At 45.8% G+C, this 21713-nt stretch overlaps 1 protein-coding gene across 1 annotated transcript in view; it reads right to left on the reverse strand.

The window, feature by feature from the left end:
* Nucleotides 1–21713, reverse strand: part of TNRC6C (trinucleotide repeat containing adaptor 6C) — a 353608-nt gene that overhangs the window by 237102 nt on the left and 94793 nt on the right. The window lies entirely within an intron of this gene.

A 21713-nucleotide genomic window follows, 5' to 3' on the forward strand; every position in this document is an offset into this window, starting at 1 on the left:
AAGCTTACACACCCCTAGTGACCAGGCTATTTTTTACAGTTTAGTGCTCTGCAGCTTTAAAGAGAACCCGAGGTGGCTTTGTATAACGTTAGTGGGGCACAGAGGCTGGTTGGGCACACTAACACCAGCCTCTGTTGCCCCATTGTGTGTGTCAAAGACCCCCCTGCTCGCCGCTATACCCCCGCAATGCTGGCGACACGCAGCGCGTCGCCAGCACAATGTTTACCCTAGCGCTGTCTGTCAGCGCCGCTCCCCCGCCTCCTCCGCATCGCCGCTACCCGCCCTCGTCCCTTCCCTCCAATCAGCGTGAGGGAAGGGACGAGGGCGGGTAGCGGCGATGCGGAGGAGGCGGCGGAGCGGCGCTGACAGACAGCGCTAGGGTAAACATTGTGCTGGCGACACGCTGCGTGTCGCCAGCATTGCGGGGGTATAGCGGCGAGCAGGGGGGTCTTTGACACACACGATGGGGCAACAGAGGCTGGTGTTAGTGTGCCCAACCAGCCTCTGTGCCCCACTAACGTTATACAAAGCCACCTCGGGTTCTCTTTAATAGCTTGCTGCAGAGCCATACAACTGAGCACACAAATTAATATTTCCCGCCTTTTCTGCCCACCAACAGAGCTTTGAGAGGGGATCTCGATCGGAACCTCTCCAGGGGGACAGACGAGTGGGCACGGCTGTCCCCAGTACAGCGCTGCAGTAGATTGCAGCGCTGTACAATGCAAACAGATGGACCACCGTCTAAAAGTTTGCTTCCACCCCTTCTTTACTCACTCTTCAGCCTGGTTGATGGCAAAGAGACTTGCGTAATCTCAGCCCCACCACCCTAACAGGCCCCCTCATCTCCCTCTCCTCCCACCTCACCACCTTTAGAAGTTTAAATGAAGCAGCTGCACAATATAATCTAGCCTGCTCTCATCTACTTTAGATGAGGCTGCTACCCCTCAATCTTTCACCTAAACAAGCCCCCCAACCCACAACCCTGGCACATCACCCACACATGTAGCCTCAGGAAAGTAATTAGAGCAGCGGAACAGAAATGGAGGAAATCACATCTCAATCCAGATTTCCTAGATTACAAGGCCAAGCTGCTACTCTTCCACACTGCCCTCTTTGAAGCCAAACAAAGTTACTTTGCATCCCTGATTAGAACCCAAGCTTCCAACCCTCTAGAGATTTGTGCCACCTTTAACCCCCTGGCAGTAATCCTGTGCTGATCTTGAGGTAGGAAAAATATGCTCAGAGCGGTAATCCGGAGCTGGGGTAGGTAAATACCTGTAATTCGTTTTGGAGCCCCACGCACAATAGGCGCTGCGCAGCAGGACTCCAGCCTCTCTCCCCGGATGTGTGCTGCTTTCCCCGGCCACCGGGATCCCCATATCCATGCTTTTCTTCCGTGGACCCGCCAGCCAATCAGTGGGGCAGAGCAGCGTGACATCGGGGCATCACATATTTTTAAAGTGATCTAAATTTTTGCACGGTGCAGCAGGAAAACAGAGGTATGTATGTATGTATATATATATATATATATATACACATATATATACATATATATATACATATATATATATATATATACATACATATATACATACATATATATATATATATACACACACACACACATATACGGTGGCGTAGTGGTTAGCGCTCTCGCCTTGCATCGCTGGGTCCCTGGTTCGTATCCCAGCCAGGTCAACATCTACAAGGAGATTGTATGTTCTCCCCGTGTCTGCATGGGTTTCCTCCGGGCACTCCGGTTTCCTCCCACACCCCAAAAACACACAGATAAGTTAATTGGCTTCCCCCCTACATTGGTCTTAGACTACAACACATACAGTACACAACATAGACGTATGACTGGTAGGTCATACGAATGGTAGGGACTAGATTGTGAGTTCCATCGAGGGACTGTTTGAGACAAGACTATATAATATATATATATATATATATATATATATATATATATATATATATATATATATATATATATATATATATATATATATATATATTCTGTACGGCGCTGTGGAAGATGTTGGCGCTATATAAATACTAATATAATATATATATAAATACTAATATAATATATATATAAATACTAATATAATATATATATATATATATATATATATATATATATATATATATACACACACACACACATATATACACATACATACATGTCCTAAAAAAATTAGCATATTGTGATTGTCCATTATTTTCTGTAATGTACTGATAAACAGACTTTCATATATTTTAGATTCATTACACACAACTGAAGTAGTTCAAGCTTTTTATTGTTTTAATACGGATGATTTTGGCATACAGCTCATGAAAACCCAAAATTCCTATCTCAAAAAATTAGCATATTTCATCCGACCAATAAAAGAAAAGTGTTATTAAAACAAAAAAGTCAACCTTCAAATAATTATGTTCAGTTATGCACTCAATACTTGGTCGGGAATCCTTTTGCAGAAACGAATGCTTCAATGCGGTGTGGCATGGAGGCAATCATCCTGTGGCACTGCTCAGGTGTTATGGAGGCCCAGGATGCTGCGATAGCGGCCTTAAGCTCATACAGAGTGTTGGGTCTTGCGTCTCAACTTTCTCTTCACAATATCCCACAGATTCTCTATGGGGTTCAGGTCAGGAGAGTTGGCAGGCCAATTGAGCACAGTAATACCATGGTCCGTAAACCATTTACCAGTGGTTTTGGCACTGTGAGCAGGTGCCAGGTCGTGCTGAAAAATGAAATCTTCATCTCCATAAAGCTTTTCAGCAGATGGAAGCATGAAGTGCTCCAAAATCTCCTGATAGCTAGCTGCATTGACCCTGCCCTTGATAAAACACAGTGGACCAACCCCAGCAGCTGACATGGCACCCCAGACCTTCACTGACTGTGGGTACTTGACACTGGACTTCAGGCATTTTGGCATTTCCCTCTCCCCAGTCTTCCTCCAGACTCTGGCACCTTGATCTCCAAATGACATGCAAAAGTTGCTTTCATCCGAAAAAAGGACTTTGGACCACTAAGCAACAGTCCAGGTCAGGCGCTTCTCTGTAGCCCAGGTCAGGCGCTTCTGCCGCTGTTTCTGGTTCAAAAGTGACTTGACCTGGGGAATGTGGCACCTGGAGCCCATTTCCTGCACACGGCAGTACACGGTGGGTCTGGATGTTTCTACTCCAGACTCAGTCCACTGCTTCCGCAGATCCCCCAAGGTCTGGAATCGGTCCTTCTCCACAATCTTCCTCAGGGTCCGGTCACCTCTTCTTGTTGTGCAGCATTTTCTGCTACACTTTCCTTCCCACAGACTTCCCACTGAGGTGCCTTGATACAGCACTCTGGGAACAGCCTATTTGTTCACAAATTTATTTCTGTGTCTTACCCTCTTGCTTAAGGGTGTCAATGATGGCCTTCTGGACAGCAGTCTGTAACGATCAGTGTAACACAGAGAGGGTCTGATTACCGGTGAACTGCAGTATCACCGAAAATACAGAATATACTCGATTATTGATGATCTGCAGTATCACCGATAATCAGATATATCTACTAACCTCTGGACACCTGAGATATGCGAGTGTTGGTGCAACAGTACTACTTTGAGTACTGCACCTCAGGAGAAGGTACAGAAGCAGTAAGGAGTACTGCACAGAAGTATGTTCCTTCCGTTGGCCTAGACTCTCCCGGAGGAGGAGCTAGGCTGAAAGTAGGAAGGACAGAGCGTGAGTGACACCAGTGAGAGGGTGTCACTAACAGGTCTGGGAACTGCCTCTAACAGTAAGGCCAGTCCTCGAGGTCGGGCAAGCCAGGTCGATAACACACACACAGATAAGGTACAGATTCAGGAGACAGATACGGAATCCAATGAACAGGCAGGGTATCAGAATAGCAAAGTACAGAATCAGGAGGCAAATACAGAGTCCAGGAACGAGCAGAGTTTGGCAACAGGATTTCAGAAATAGCAAGGTACAGAATCAGAGTTCAGAGGAATAGGCAGGCAGGCAAAAGTTCATAACAACTAATACAGTTCAATATTCCTAATGCTAAGGTGTGAGCTCCTTGATCATCAACACCCTTGGAAACTATGCTAGAACACAGAAACAGACAAGGTCTGAGTGCTACCACGTAGTGATCGCGACGCCAGACACCAGAGAAATGACCAGCACCCAGTATATATACTATAGCGCTCTCCAGCGCCACCCCTAAGTGCTGGACCAATGGAAGGTGGTAAAAATGTCAGCTGACCAGCTTGGTCAGCTGACTTTTCTCTGGCTGTCATATAAGCTCTGCCTCTCAGCGCGCTCGCGCGCGTCCTTCTGAACCTGTGTGGACTAGCAGTCCCAGCCACATCAGACATGTTTTGCAATGTATCCGCTGATTCGGGCGCGGGGGCCGCCGCACTGCTCTCCAAGCAAGCGGCGGCTTCCCCGCGTCCAACCACAATGTCAGTAGTATTGCTATGCGCGCAATCCGCCGTATCCAACGCGGACTCCACCGCTCTGTCCATGCGGCATGCGGCGGTTTCTTCGCGTTGTGCCGCCATGTTGGACGCGGAAACGGCCGCCTCACTCTGAGCACTTGCGGCAGCTTTTCCGCGTTTCCTCACACAGTCAGGTCGGCAGTCTTACCCATGATTGCGGTTTTGAGTAATGAATCAGGCTGGGAGTTTTTAAAAGCCTCAGGAATCTTTTGCAGGTGTTTAGAGTTAATTAGTTGATTAAGATGATTAGGTTAATAGCTCGTTTAGAGAACCTTTTAATGATATGCTAATTTCTTTAGATAGGAATTTTGGGTTTTCATGAGCTGTATGCCAAAATCATCAATATTAAAACAATAAAAGGCTTAAACTACTTCAGTTGTGTGTAATGAATCTAAAATATATGAACGTCTAATGTTTATCAGTACATTACAGAAAATAATGAACTTTATTACAATAGGCTAATTTTTTTGAGAAGGACCTGTATATATTAGCATGTCTGATCCCCCATCTGGACTGGACAGAAGGAAAACCAAGAAATGTGCCTTGTATGTATATAGCAAGTTTAGCGTGTCTAATTCCTCCTCATTTGTCTCGAATCACAAATTGTAATTTGATCTCTCCCCTGTGTCACCTGACTGCCATGGCAGAGGAGCTCATTTGAAAGCACAGGATGTTAACAATATAGCCATTTGGTTCCCAACTGCTTCTGAGGTAAATGCTTCTGCCTTAGGGACCATTTCCACTAGTGCGGAAACTGGGCCAAATTCCACAGAGTTTCCCCACAGGCAAATCGCGCAGGGAAACTCTGCCATAGGAAACAATGGCGCTGCCGGCCGAATCACTTACCTTAGCGATTCGGCCGACATTGCCATCAGTTTCCGTGCAGGAGGCTGCGAATCCCATAGCCGTGCATGGCACGGCTTCTGGGAATCGTCAGCGTTCCCGCTGACCAGGAAGTGCCACCGCGCGTCTCGCAGCCGCACATGGTGGCTAGTGGAAATGGGCCCTAACTGTTACCGAATTTTGAATGGATTTTGACTACTCTTTGCCTGCCGCTTGCACGGACCTCTGCCTGGATTGTGGCTACTTTCTGCCTGTCACCTGCACCGACCTCTGCCTGGATTTTGACTCCTCTCTGCCTGCCTTATTTGTACAGTTTCACAATTTTTTTAAGTTTATTCATAAATGTAATTAAACAAATTTGTGTTCTAGTCTTATTTGTATGCAGAATGTCTACCAGGATTTCATTCTGACATATTTTGGTGAGTTATGATTTAAGAATTGGAGGCCTAAAATTCTTGAAAAAAAATGTACCGCTTTTGACTCCTAATTCCAGACAGAAATGCACCACCAAGGAGGTTAAAGGTAATCTGACGTGAGAAGTACATGGAGGCTGTCATATTGATTTCCTTTTTAACAATACCAGTTGCCTGGCAGCCCTGCTGATTTATTTGGCTGTAGTGTCTGAATAACACCAGAAAAAAATTATGCAGCAAATCTTGTCAGATTTCACAAGTGTAATGCTAGGTACACACGATACAACTTTACTGTCAGATCGACTATATCCAACAGGTCTGATTGATTTTGAGTTTGCGGCTATGGAAAAACGATTGTGTGTACCAAGCAAAAAAAAAAACCTGATCTGCATATGCTTGTTCAGGGTCTATGGGTAAACGTATTAGAGGCAGATGATCAGCAGGACAGTTAAATAAATGTCAGCCTCTATATACCTTACTTCAGGTGTCCTTTAATTCCCTACTCAACCCCTCACCTCCCCTTCAGCCAATGACTTTGCCACCCACTTCACCACTAAAATTGCAACAATCCACAATAAACAAAAAATCTTCCTCCTCCATCCCTCCCTTCCAATCTCCTCTCAAGCCATTCCCTCACACCCCACAGCTCCCTTGTCTCATCCACCCATCACTTCTTTTGCTCCTGTCACCATTGACAAAGTCAGCTTGTTGCTGGTGACTTCCCCTCCCACCTCCTCCCCCCTTGATCCTGTTCCCTCAAAACACCCTTCGTCTCCACTTCCATGACCTGGCCCCGGCCCTCACATCCTTGATGACCCCATTTCCTTTTTCCATAGGCACTTTTTCCCCAAGGAAGGCCAGTGTACTTCCCCTGCTGAAAAAACACTAACTCGACCCATCCCTAAACTCAAACTACCGCCAAATCTCGCTCCTTACCTTTGGCTTTAAACACCTCGAACGTCTGGTCCACTGACATGTTACCCAATATCTCAACACAAATACCCTACTTGACCCCCTACAGTCTGTATTCTGTCCTACCCACTCAATAGAAACAGCCCTATCCAACGACCTTACCCTTGCCAGAGCTAAAGGCCTGCTCTTTATAGACCGCTCCTCTGCATTTGATCCTTCAACGGTTCCTCTTCAACCCCTGTCCCCCTCTCAGTTGGGGAACTCCATGGCTCTGTTCTGGGCCCCCTTCTGGTTCTCAATATACATTTCCTCAAATGACAAACTCATCTTTTCCCCGGACTTGTATCTCTATACCCCTGATCTCCCCTCCACCACCATGGACAAGGCCCCCCTCATGCCTTTCAGCTATTTCCACCTGGATATCACCTGAACCTTAACCCAGACAAAACTGAGCTTCTGATCTTTACACCCCATGCTGCTGCACCCCTATCTGACTTCCACCTCACATTCAACAATACAACCCCTACCTCCCAGGCCAGTTGCCTGGGAATCACCCTGGACTCTACCCTTTCCTTTATCCTCCACATTCAAACTGTCCCCAAAGCCTGCAACTTCCACCTTCATAATATCTCCAAGATCGGCCCTTTTCCAACCCCGAACACTACCAAGCTGCTAATCCATATCCTCACCATCTCCTGACTTGATTACTGCAACTTCCTTCTGTCTGTGCTCTACTCCAACTGCTTTGCACCCCTTCAATCAGTTATGAACGTGGCTGCCAGACTCCTCCAATTTTCTCACTGCTCCATATCTACATCGCCCTGTGTAAATCTTTGCCCTTTCAGATTCATGATAAGCTTCAAGATTCTATGCCTGGCCTATAAATATGTGCTTCCCTTAGCCTTCCCTACCTATATTTTGGAGCCTTGTTCACAGGTATATACCAAGCTGACCCCTCCGATAATCTAACAATCTTCCCCTAACCGCCCTGCACATTTCCCACTCCCATGCGTGTCTGCAGTATTTCTCAGGAGCCGTCCTCACCTTCTGGAACTTGCCCCCTACTACACATTCAAGCAAGCCCTCAAAACCCAAATCTTTAAGATGGCCTACCCACCCCTTACCACAGATTAACTCTCTACCATCATTGTGCTTTTTGCCTGTACTTCTGGTGCCGTACAGGCAGCCACGGCACACACAGCTCTTTCTACTTTCCTATTTTAGCTATTTTCTATCTCCCTAATTGCCTTTGGACCTATTAAATACCAACTACGGATCCCTGCCACATCCCAGCACCCCTGCTGCATGCCGCTCTCGCAGCGGAGGTACCCACCTGCCTGCCTACTGTCTGGACCTTTGTGATTTTTAAGCCGCCGGGCACAGACGCGTCCACACCGCCAGTTGGTTGGACCACCCGGGAACCCATCTGCCCCCGCCGCTAGGTGGAAGCCGCTGATATTTGTTGGCAGTAGTTCCCCACCGCCGTCAGTAGGAAGATGCGACACTCAACTGCCGCAGGACACCAGTTGCCATAAGAAGCCGTCCATGTGCTCACCACGTGGGTGGGCTTTCCTGCCTGGCCTCAAACAGGTTCCTGCCACACAGACTCGTGCTGCTCCCTGGACCCAGCCGCTGTCGAGCCGCTGTTTTTGCCTTTGCCCCCCTGCATCCTTCAACTTGCTTAGCTCCTGGCCACCCTATGTATGCCTCCATCTAGCGAAGCCACTTAAAAGAGCCTGCGAGCAGCTACAGGGATGACACCACACAGAGCTCTTCCAGATCACCCTGGACCAAGGACACCAGCTCCCCCTCCGAATCCACAAGATCAAGGTGAGCTTGGCATGACTCTACTCCTTTTATGTCCCAGGGGAGCCTGCAGAGTTTCAGCCATTTGTCCACCTAACTGCTGCTCTGCTTCTGCCGTGTGGATTTTTTTTTGTAATGCGGCCGTCTGCTGGCGCTGCTAGTGTAATTTTAGCTCTTGGTGTCAGTCCCTCACTGTCACATTTACATTGTAAACAACCTGTATATCTGGGATGGCCTGCAGTACTGTTCATATCCTCTGCAATGTACTATTTATTTGCTTCTATACAGAGCCGGGACAAGGTCCTCCAGCACCCAAGGCTGAGACACCAAAGTGCGCCCCTCCATCCCTCCTACCCCAGCCGTCACACACTTATTGCTATTACACTAAGAGCCACCCCGGAGCCCCCAGCCCCTCCAAACACCTTAACATCTTATCTGGCTTGCAGTCACTGCCATGTATCCCCTTTTCTTATTTCTCTCTGCTTCAAACACAATAGGGAAATGATAGCTGAGTGAGTTGTGTGCCCTCTCCTACTCTGCGCCCTGAGGCTAGAGCCTCTCTCGCCTCTGTCTCGGAACGGCCTTGCTTCTACACATCACTATACATCACGTGGATTACAATGCCGACCTGCTGTTTATGCTCATAGTCTGTAACCGACTGCATATTTATCCTGCTATGCTGAGCTGCATTTCTATCCTGCTTTGCTCCCTGGGATTGGGGCCCCTTTCTCACCCATTTTACATCACACCCTGCGCATTGCCTACACTAGGTTGCAGCTCCTTAAGTGGGAATGAAGCAAAGCTCCATTTCAACTCTGTCTGTAGTCATGTTCAACAAATCACGGGGCCTACTGCAGGGCCCCACGGAGACCAGCGGTGGATGGGGAGCTGAGCAGGAGCCCGCCATCCCTGCAGTCCTCCTGGCAAACTTCAGGAGCCCGCCATCCCTGCAGTCCTCCTGGCAAACTTCAGCTCCCTCCCCAACAAGCTGGACGAATTGCAGCTCCTGAGTGACAGATAGAACTCTGCAGCAACACTCCAGTCATCTCTTCACCGAAACATGGTTACACCACAGCATCTTAGACCATGCCCTACTTCTCCAAGGATACAGGCTCCTTTGGGCAGACCGTGACACATCCCTGTCTGGAGAAAAGAAAGTTGTTGGCATTTGCTTCTACATCAGGTCCGCATGGTGCCCCAACACATCAATACTAGCGAGGAAGTGTTCCCTGGATATGGAATGCCTCGTTGTCAACTGCAGGCCAACATACTTGCTAAGGGAATTCTCTTCCTATGTCCTTGTTGTCGTGTACATTCTACCGGATGCTGAAGTCAGAGCTGCCCTGCGCGATCTCAGTGACATTGTCTCACGGTGGGAGACCTCTCTCCCAGACTACATATGTACTGTACACACCTTTATATTCTCTAATAATTTTGATCTAATGATACATTGATCTATTAATAAGAATTTCTCTTTTTTTCCTCTTTCTGAACTGGAGGTGCCGGGTTTTTAACCCAGGTCACCTAGTGTCGGGGGCAGAGCCTTGACCATTACGCTATCCACTATTTTTATGTTTATTCTAATCCAATATGACTCCTCTCACGAACATTATGATACATTTGCAAAATTCCTGTATCTTTTGCATGTAATAAGCTTCAAAGCGGACTTTGCTATGCTGTATATTGTATAGTCATTTGGCTCCTTCTGGTGGCCGCTCATACCTAAAACAATCCATCTAACAACTATGGGCTTTGCCATGACCTAAGATGGCCACAGGAGCCTCCTAATTACAGCGACACGCCCTCTAGCAGGGACAGCCCCTCTAAAAACTTCAAAAGTTTATTTATACAGGGCCTGAACAGATTGCCATCTAGAGGTGCCTTGAATCCGGCTACCGGCATTTAGTGGTAAGTGATCTAACACCACCTTCCCAATACTCCCCCCTTCTGGTCTGATCTAGTTATGTATAGCATAACACACTAAACAGAATATATAGAGAAAACAACCTTCCTCCCCTGTCACGAATATGAATTCGACTGTTGCAGCGACTATACCCTTATCCCTCTGGTCTATCACAAGTACTTAACCCTATCATGATACTTCAGCGTTACTTTTTTGCTTGCAACTACAGATGTCAATCTAAAAACCTTTGCATGATAGTACAATACATTTATTTTATTTCCTTCTTAATTATTAGATATTTAGTTTAATACATCATTTTTATAGCTCTTGTTTTTTTGTATATTTGTGACATACTGTTTTTAACAGCAGGCTGTGACCATGGAGGTAGTCCGGTACACCTGTGACCGTCCCATCACCCATACAATATGCCTAGTCTGAAAAGAGATATTTATTCATTTATTAATCAATTAACTGTTTATTTGGATATTAATGGTTTGTTAGGGGACTAATACTCTATACTTGAGCTCCCATCAATATGTGCTCATTATACATATTTCATCATTATGGGAATGTAATGTGTAAATGCATACATCTGTATATATATTTGCTTCCCTAGCCATTTCTATGCACATACACGTTGAGATACGTGGATGTGCATTATCATTTGCACAAATGTTCTGTGTACGAATATATTGCATTCAAATCTATTTGTCTCGTCAACTACGAGATTTACTAGCTCTTATTTTAGTGACCATTTATCATAACTATTTGTTTAAATACCCCCTGCAAACCAGTTCATAGCAATTCTACTAACTATGCATCAGCTACTCTTTGATTACATAGACTTGTATGCATCAATTGTATTATGTTTTATTGTCGCATTAATTTTTCTACTTGCAATTTTTGTTTTTTATTTATATGTTATATACGTATGTATTAACCTATATGCACCCCCGCCATCAGAGGGGGACAGCCACCACAGCAGTGATGGGCCCTGGCCCTCGGGAGCCCACAGGGGGGGGGCCCGGGCCCCCTACCCAACACGCTGGCTCACCCATTCTATAGGCTGCATCAGCGCTATGCATTGGAGAAGGCAACAGCTAGCTTCCAGCGTGAAGGACCCTGTACTCTGCATGCTGTCTTCTCAGCGCCTGTTGTGGTTAAAAAAAACTCTGTATTTATGAGATGACAGCTTGCAGAGGAGAGGGGTCCTTCAACTTTGAAGTTTCGAACACCGGGAAAATGGAGAGGGCAGATGTGAGTAATGAAGCTATGAGCCGCAGTGATGGATCTCTCTGGCTGGTCAGGAATCACTCCTTTCTCCACAGCACAGTGGACTCTGTCCAGACCTGCATTCCACCTCTGCACTCATGGTAAGGGGGGAGGGGGTGCTTAACCCCTTCAGCAGCTGTTTGTAAGCCTCTGCCAAGGAAGTGTGTGTGTGTGTGTGTGTGTGTGTGTATATAGTGTATAGTGTGTGTGTGTGTATAGTGTACATAGTCTGTGTGTACAGCGTATAGTGTGTGTGTCTGTGTGTGTCTGTGTGTGTGTGTGTGTGTGTGTATATAGCGTGCGTAGTCTGTGTGTGTAGTCTGTGTGTATAGTGTATAGTGTGCGTAGTCAGTGTGTATAGTGTATATAGTCTGTGTGTATAGTGTGTGTTTACAGACACACTATACATACACTATACACACAGACTACACACACTATACACTATACACACAGACTACGCACACTATACACTATACACACAGACTACACACACAGACTACGCACACTATACACTATACACACAGACTACACACACAGACTACGCACACTATACACACACATACACACACACACACACACTGACACACACACACACTATACAAACACTATACACACAGACTACACACACACACATTGTAAACACACACACACTATATACAAACAGACACACTATACATACAGACTACACACACACACACATTGTAAACACACACACACACACACACACACACACACACACTATATACAATGCGTGTGTGTGTGTTTACAATGTGTGTGTGTGTGTCTGTGTGTAGTCTGTATGTATAGTGTGTCTGTTTGTATATAGTGTGTGTGTGTTTACAATGTGTGTGTGTGTGTGTGTGTGTGTGTGTGTGTGTGTGTGTGTAGTCTGTGTGTATAGTGTTTGTATAGTGTGTGTGTGTGACTGTGTGTGTGTCTGTGTGTGTGTGTCTGTGTGTGTGTCTGTGTGACTGTGTGTGTGTGACTGTGTGTGTGTGACTGTGTGTGTGACTGTGTGACTGTGTGTCTGTGTGTCTGTGTCTGTGTGTGTGTGTGTGTGTGTGCGCTGATTTTCTGCTAAAACTTTTTTTGCTTTTTTTTTTTTTTTGTGTGTGTGTGTACGCTGATTTTCTGCTAAAATGTTTTTTGCTTTTTTTTTTCTAAAAGTACACATTTTCCGTGTGTATGTGTTTTTATATAGCGCAGCCAACATCTTCTGCAGCGCTCACTTAACTGTCTCTTAGAAGGGCTCACAATCTAATATCTACTACGGTAATGTGTCTATTGTAGTTTAGGGCTAATTTTAGGTGAACTCAATTAACTTTTCTGTATGTGTTTGAGACATGGTAGGAATTCGGAGTGTCCGGAGGAAACCCACGCATACATGGAGAGAACATACAAACTCCAAAACTCCATGCAGATAGTGCCCTGGCTGAAATTTCAAATCAGGGACACAGCATTGACTGCAAGGGTGAGAGCTCTAACCACCATGCTGAGGGCTTACAGATATTTTAATATTGGGTTCAGGTGATCCACTTCCTGCTCGAAGCAGCAATCCATCCTTACCATTTCGAATGTCAAATTACCTTTAGGGCCCTTTTACACTTAATCAGTTGCTCTCAGTTATAACTGAAAGAAAACTTATTTTCAAAGTAATGCCCATGTTTTCCTATGGCACCTTTCACACTTAGGGCGGGTTTCCACTAGTAATAAGTGATGTGAATGCGGCTACGTAGCCGCATCGCATCACTTCCGCATCTCCCGATGCGGAAGTCCATGGAGGAGATGGGACGCGGCTGCGGCCGTGCGAAAATCTGCAGCATGCTGCAGATTTTCGGATCGCTCCGCACAGCACAACATGCACGCAGTGGAAACTCTTCCACAGGCGTGCATGTGTTTCAGGACACCTGCGGTGCGATGCGGCTATGTAGCCGCATCGCACCGCTCTTAGTGGAAACTGGCCCTTAACGTGTTAACTGAAATCTTCCCAATGCACTGCTATGGAAAAAACGCATACCAACTGATTAAGTGTAAAGGCCCTTAGGGTCACTTTGCCTGTGTTTTGGGAGAAAAATTGGGCCCGCTGTCTTTGCGTTACACTACAGTTACCTCCATCATCAGGCCTGGGGGGGCCCCAGGCCTGATGATGTGTGTGGGGCCCCAAAATTTCTGATGGCGGCCCTGCCTATATGTTTGTTATACTGCTGAACTGTAGCACTAAGCGCCTCTCTTGATGGTTGTAGGCACTTTATTTGGTCTGAGGAAGTGGGCGAGTTCCCACGAAACGTGTTGTCTGTGCTTTTTTTTTTTTTTACTAATAAATATCCATTCCTACATGGGTGTGTCATCATTGAGGTAAGCCACCTCATTTATTTATATTTTAGTTGCTTTTAATGTATTTTATTGATATTGGGAGCCTCTTTACCCCTTTTTACTCCCAGACTCGCTGTTCATTGTCATGAGGGCTTTCAATAGTGCCATCCTCCACTATTCAGGAGGGCAAAGTTACCGCATGCCTCAAAAGGCCCAGCATCATCCCCATACCTAAAAAGCAGGGAGTTTCTGACCTCAATAACTACAGGGCTGTGGCTCTTACACCGGTCATCATGAATTTGTTTAAAAGAGTGATCTTATCCTTTCTCAAGCTCTTCACATACTGTAAGCCCAAATGGACCCATTCGAGTTTACGTACAGAGCAAACAGGACCACAGATTATGAAATCAACATCTGCCTGCAGCTTATTAGAGATCACCTGAACTTCTATGCCAGGATCCTCCTTCTCGACTTCAGCTCAGCATTTAACCACTTGAGGACCACAATCTTTTCGCCCCTTAAAGGGGAACTGAAGAGAGAGTTATATGGAGGCTGTCATGTTTATTTCCTTTTAATCAATACCAGTTGCCTGGCAGCCCTGCTGGTCTATTTCTCTGCAGTAGTATCTGAATAAAACCAGAAACAAGCATGCAGCTAGTCTTGTCAGATCTGACTTTAAAGTCTGAACCACTGAAACACCTGAACTGCTGAATGCTTGTTCAGGGGCTATGATTAATAGTATTAGAGGCTGAGGATCAGCAGGGCTGCCAGGAAACTGGTATTGCTTAAAAGGAAATAAACATGACAGCCTCCATATACCTCTCTCTTCAGTTCCCCTTTAAGGACCAGAGCCTTTTTTTCCATTCAGACCACTGCAGCTTTCACGGTTTATTGCTCGGTCATACAACCTACCACCTAAATGAATTTTACCTCCTTTTCTTGTCACTAAGGCCACATACAGACATCAGACCATAGTCTTTGGAAAATGAAAGATCACAGATCAATCTTACCACCCTTCCTGTAGTATAAGAGCCATACTCTACACAGTCTTTTCTATGGAGCTGAACTCCACATCAGGAAAAAATCTTGGCAAGATGCTGCACACACAGATGCTGTACAGACACAAAAGATCAGTATCTGCAAAAGATCTGTTCCTGCCAAAAATCCATTCCTGCAAATTGCAATGATAGTCTATGAGATCTGCAGATCATCATACACACATGATTTAACTGACATTCATCTGCAGATCAGATCCACCAGGATGGATTTTCAGATTGCTTGATCTGCAGATGAATGTCAGTTAAATCATGTGTGTATGACGATCTGCAGATCTCATAGACTATCATTGCAATTTGCAGGAATGGATTTTTGGCAGGAACAGATCTTTTGCAGATACTGATCTTTTGTGTCTGTACAGCATCTGTGTGTGCAGCATCTTGCCAAGATTTTTTCCTGATGTGGAGTTCAGCTCCATAGAAAAGACTGTGTAGAGTATGGCTCTCATACTACATGAAGGGTGGTAAGATTGGTCTGTGATCTTTCATTTTCCAAAGACTATGGTCTGATGTCTGTATGTGGCCTAACACAGCTTTCTTTTGGTGCTATTTGATTACTGCTGCGAGTTTTACTTTTTATTATATTCATCAAAAAAAGACATGAATTTTGTAAAAAAAAATGACTTTTTAAACTTTCTGTGCTGAAATTTTTCAAATAAAGTAAAATTTCCTATACATTTGAGCGCGAATGTTATTCTGCTACATGTCTTTGATAAAAAAAAAAAAAACATTCAGTGTATATTTATTCGATTGGGTAAAAGTTATAGCGTGTACAAACTATGGTGCCAAAAGTGAATTTTCCCATTTTGAAGCATCTCTGCCTTTTCTAACCACCTGTCATGTTTCATGAGGTGCTAAAATTCCAGGATAGTATAAATATCCCCCAAATGACCCCATTTTGGAAAGAAGACATCCCAAAGTATTCAGTGAGAGGCATGGTGAGTTCATAGAAGATTTTATTTTTTGTCACAAGTTAGCGGAAAATGACACTTTGTGACAAAAAAAAAAAAGTTTCCATTTCTTCTAACTTGCGACAAAAAAAAAATGAAATCTGCCACGGACTCACTATGCTCCTCTCTGAATACCTTGAAGTGTCTACTTTCCAAAATGGGGTCATTTGTGGGGTGTGTTCACTGTCCTGGCATTTTGGGGGGTGCCTAATTGTAAGTACCCCTGTAAAGCCTAAAGATGCTCATTGGACTTTGGGCCCCTTAGCGCAGTTAGGCTGCAAAAAAGTGCCACACATGTGGTATTGCCGTACTCAGGAGAAGTAGTATAATGTGTTTTGGGGTGTATTTTTACACATACCCATGCTGGGTGGGAGAAATATCTCCGTAAATGACAATTTTTTACACACAATTGTCTATTTACAGAGATATTTCTCCCACTCAGCATGGGTATGTGTAAAAATACACCCCAAAACACATTATACTACTCATTATACTACTGGCTACGGCGATACCACATGTGTGGCACTTTTTTGCAGCCTAACTGCGCTAAGGGGCCCAAAGTCCAATGAGTACCTTTAGGATTTCACAGGTCATTTTGCGACATTTGGTTTCAAGACTACTCCTCACGGTTTAGGGCCCCTAAAATGCCAGGGCAGTATAGTAACCCCACAAATGACCCCATTTTAGAAAGAAGACACCCCAAGGTATTCCGTTAGGAGTATGGTGAGTTCATAGAAGATTTTATTTTTTGTCACAAGTTAGCGGAAATTGATTTTAATTGTGTTTAAGGCCCCTAAAATGCCAGGGCAGTATAGGAACCCCACAAGTGACCCCATTTTAGAAAGAAAACACCCCAAGGTATTCCGTTAGGTGTATGGTGAGTTCATAGAAGATTTTATTTTTTGTCACAAGTTAGTGAAAAATGAAACTTTGTGAAAAAACAATAAAAATCAATTTCCGCTGACTTTTGACAAAAAATAAAATCTTCTATGAACACTTCATACACCTAACAGAATACCTTGGGTGTCTTTTCTAAAATGGGGTCACTTGTGGTGTTCCTATACTGCCCTGGCATTTTACGGGCCCAAAACCGTGAGTAGTCTGGAAACCAAATTTCTCAAAATGACTGTTCAAGGGTATAAGCATCTGCAAAGTTTGATGACAGGTGGTCTATGAGGGGGCAGATTTTGTGGAACCGGTCATAAGCAGGGTGGCCTCTTAGATGACAAGTTGTATTGGGCTTGATCTGATAGATAGGAGTGCTAGGGGGGGTGACAGGAGGTGATTGATGGGTGTCTCAGGGGGTGGTTAGAGGGGAAAATAGATGCAATCAATGCACCGGGGAGGTGATCGGAAGGGGGTCTGAGGGTTTGGCCGAGTGATCAAGAGCCCACACGGGGCAAATTAGGGCCTGATCTGATGGGTAGGTGTGCTAGGGGGTGACAGCTGGTGACAGGAGGTGATTGATGGGAGTCTCAAGGTGTGATTAGAGGAGGGAAATAGATGCAAGCAATGCACTGGCGAGGTGATCAGGCCTGGGGTCTGAGGGCGTTCTGAGGGTGTGGGCGGGTGATTGGGTGCCCTAGGGGCAGATAGGGGTCTAATCTGATGGGTAGCAGTGACAGGGGCTGATTGATGGGTGATCAGTGGGTGATTAGATGGCAGAACAGATGTAAACAATGCACTTTGGAGGTGATCTGAGGGTAGGTCTGGGGCAATCTGGTGGTGTGGGTGGGTGATCAGATTGCCTGCAAGGGGCAGGTCCTAACCTGCCCCTTGCGGGCAATCTGATCACCCACCCACACCACCAGATTGCCCCAGACCTACCCTCAGATCACCTCCAAAGTGCATTGTTTACATCTGTTCTGCCATCTAATCACCCACTGATCAAAAAAGTGCTGATTGTTGGGTGGCAGTGACAGGGGGTGATTGATGGGTGGCAGTGACAGGGGGTGATTGATAGGTGATTGACAGGTGATCAGTGGGTTATTACAGGGAAGAACAGATGTAAATAATGCACTGGCGAATTGATAAGGGGGGGTCTGAGGGCAATCTGAGCATGTGGGCAGGTGATTGGGTGCCCGCAAGGGGCAAATTAGGGTCTAATCTGATGGGTAACAGTGACAGGTGGTGATAGGGGGTGATTGATGGGTAATTAGTGGGTGTTTAGGGTAGAGAACAGATGTAAACACTGCACTTGGGAGGTGATCTGATGTCGGATCTGCGGGCGATCTATTGGTGTGGGTGGGTGATCAGATTGCCCGCAAGGGGCAGGTTAGAGGCTGATTGATGGGTGGCAGTGACAGGGGGTGATTGATGGTTGATTGACAGGTGATTGGCAGGTGATCAGGGGGGATAGATGCATACAGTACACAGGGGGGGGGGGGGGGGTCTGGGGAGAATCTGAGGGGTGGGGGGTGATCAGGAGGGAGCAGTTTAGGGTTAAAAAAAAATAGCGTTGACAGAAAGTGACAGGGAGTGATTGATGGGTGATTAGGGGGTGATTGGGTGCTAACAGTGGTCTGGGGGGTGGGCAGGGGTCTGAGGGATGCTGTGGGTGATCAGGGGGCAGGGGGGGGGGAATCAGTGTGCTTGGGTGCAGACTAGGGTGGCTGCAGCCTGCCCTGGTGGTCCCTCGGACACTGGGACCACCAGGGCAGGAGGCAGCCAGTATAATAGGCTTTGTATGCATTACAAAGCCTATTATACACAGTACGTGCGGCGTTCCGGGTGCTAGTAACCGCCGGCAAGTTACAGCGCGAGGGGGGCAGAGCCAGTCGCCGGCGGCTGATCGCGTCACAAATGACGCGATCGCCGCATAACCATGCCTGCCGCCGCCTCCGCCGATGGGCGTATTGCGGTCGTTTAGGCCCAGTCTTTGCCGCCGCCCATCGGCTGGGGGCGGTCGGCAAGTGGTTAATACCATCTGCCTCCGAATATTTTGCCGCTCTCAAAGTTCACCCCAACCTCCACCTGTGGATCATGGACTTCCTCACCAACTGGTCCCAAGCTGCCAAGCTGGGTGCCATCTCCTATCAACCAACGGCTACCAACACAGGTGCCCCACAAGGTTGTGTCCTGTCACCGATCCTGTTCTCTCTATCCACTAACAACTGTTGATCCACGGCAGACTCTGTAAAGGTCCTCAAATTTGCTGACACCACCACCATCATTGGCCTGGTTACCAATGACAAGGAGCAGGCCTACCGTCAGCAGGTTATGCCACTGGTGCAGAGAAAACAGGCTGGTCCTAAACACTGCTAAAACTGCTGAGATGATCATTGACTTCAGGAATATTACCCCAAATCCACCTCCAATCTACACTGATGGCACGAAAGTCGATAGAGTTTACTGCGTCCTCCTCCTGGGCACAACCATCTCCAATGACCTAAGTCGGAAGGCCAATATCGCCTCTACCCAGAGGAAAGCCCAACAGAGACTATTGTTCCATCGACAACTGAAGAAACTCGGTATGGCCCAGGAGCTTCTACTATGCCACCGTTGAATTTGTCCTCTGTTCTTCCATCCTGGTCTGGCACGCTGGCTCCTCTGCCAGTGACAGACACTCCCTAAAATTATGGCGACGATACGTGGATGACATCCTGATTGTCTGGGGTGGTAGCCAAGGAGGATTTGATGAATTTATGAATTGGATTAATTCCAATGATATCAATATGGAATTTACAGCCAACTTTGGGGATACTAAAGTGGAGTTCCTGGACCTCATGATGGAGGTGGGAGATGAGGGTCTTACCACCAGGGGGTATAGGAAAGCCACTGCCACCAATAGTCTCCTTCATTTTGATAGCTACCACCCCAGGCATGTAAAGGATGCTATCCCGTATGGCCAATTCCTTAGACTTAAGAGGAACAACTCCGACATGAATGAATTTGAAATACAGGCCTTGGAACTTACTAATCACCTCCTAAAAAGAGGGTATCAAAATAGGTCTATTGAACAGGCTCTAGATTAAGCTAGATCTATACCCCGTGCCCAATTGCTTAGTAGAAAGGGTAGGAGGAAATCTGAGGAAAAGAGATTTAATTTTATTTTTGATTATACCCCTATGTCGAATCAGGTTCATCAAGTGATACGGAGCCATTGGCACGTGTTGTCTTTGCTCGAACATTTAAAAGAGGTTGTTGGCAAATCACCCAGAGTGAGTTTTATAAGAGGTAATACTATTAAAAAGATGTTAGTCCAGAGTGAATTGACAAGTTGACAGAGGAAAAATGGGAAGGCAACTTCCCTTGTAGCCATTGTTCAGCATGTAAGTTTGTGAGGAAAGGCAAGGTAGTCCAGATAGGAGTGTTTACGTGGCATATTAAGGAATTTATTAATTGTAGGTCCAGGTATGTGGTGTATTACGTTTGGTGCCCCTGTGGGAGATTCTACATTGGGGAGACCACCCAGCCACTTAAGGACAGATTTCTGCAACATAAAGGGTCAATCAAAAGTGGGGTGGGATCACGCTGCATGATTGACCATGTTAATTCTTGCCATGGGGGGGGGGGGGGGGGGTATGCGGACTGTTTGGAAGTAGCGGGCCTTTTTAAAATCAGACATGTCTAGGGGGGGGGGGGGGTTCAAAGGAATAATTATTATTACGCAAGGACGCCTCTATAATGTCAATGACTAAAGGCAATTTAGGATTTAACGATAGAAGTGAAATTTCAGCTTTTTTTTAAAGTAATTGTATGGGTTTTTATCTGTATAGAATTGTATGTGTATTGGACACCCCTCCAATGATGGGTTAATGTTCTGTGTATTTTTTTTAGAATGTGCCCGCCCTCTGGGCCAGGTATATAGGTGGGCTAGAGGGAGGAAGGGGTGAGCCTTGGTGTCCTGAGGAGGCGTGACTACACGCGAAACAGCTGTTGACACAGGCGACTTGTACTCGTTGCTCTATGTTTACCGTGCTTGAATAAACTACCTCTGCATTGGAGTGCCGGCGTCTGCTTTCTTCTTTTCCGTACAAATTAGAGAGGTTCATCAGATCAGAGGAAAGAATCATAGGTAAATATCTCCCCCCTCTGGACTTCCTCTACAACACCAGGCTATGATCCAGAGTGCTGAAGATCGCAAATAATCCCTCACAACCGGACCACCGCTCCCTCAGGCAGCTCCCATCTGGCTGGAGGTTTTGGGTAATCTCCAAAATAACCTCAAGGCATAGAAAATTGGGTTGGGTTATGAACACTGGTCACCGCTAAGGACTTCCTGTATATTTGGTTCGGATATTGTGTTATTGCACACCGCTGTTCATTGCGTACTCTACTGTATACTGTGTGTCATCTCCTACTTTAAGCTGTGCATGTGCCAAACCCAATTCAGAACACAACTAAGTCGTGCTTGGCGAATAAACCGATTCTGATTATTTCCTATGACCACCTCGTACTTGTATTACTGGGCCTACCTACCCAGCCCAAAAATCAAAGATCATGTATTTTGTACCCAGGTTATCTTGTATAGCTTTGTCCCATGTTGTGTAACCTTGTTACGTCTGTCATTTGTATCACTGTATGTATTTGTTGTACGCTGCATAATATGTTGATGATTTATAAATATAGGTTTTTTAAAATATAACCACTTCCATATTCTTCTCACTTCACAGTTGTACTTTAATCTGTTACCCTCCAGCTTCGGGGACTTCTTATAAGCATGAAAATATATTATATTGCATTTTTACACATAATCCTAACGCCTCTTACCCTTGGTAATAGTTTGAATCCTCGAGTTTTATAATACATTTTTAAATCAA

This window comes from Hyperolius riggenbachi, chromosome 12 (genome assembly GCF_040937935.1).
Source record: "Hyperolius riggenbachi isolate aHypRig1 chromosome 12, aHypRig1.pri, whole genome shotgun sequence".
In the NCBI taxonomy this organism is placed as follows: Eukaryota; Metazoa; Chordata; class Amphibia; order Anura; family Hyperoliidae; genus Hyperolius; species Hyperolius riggenbachi.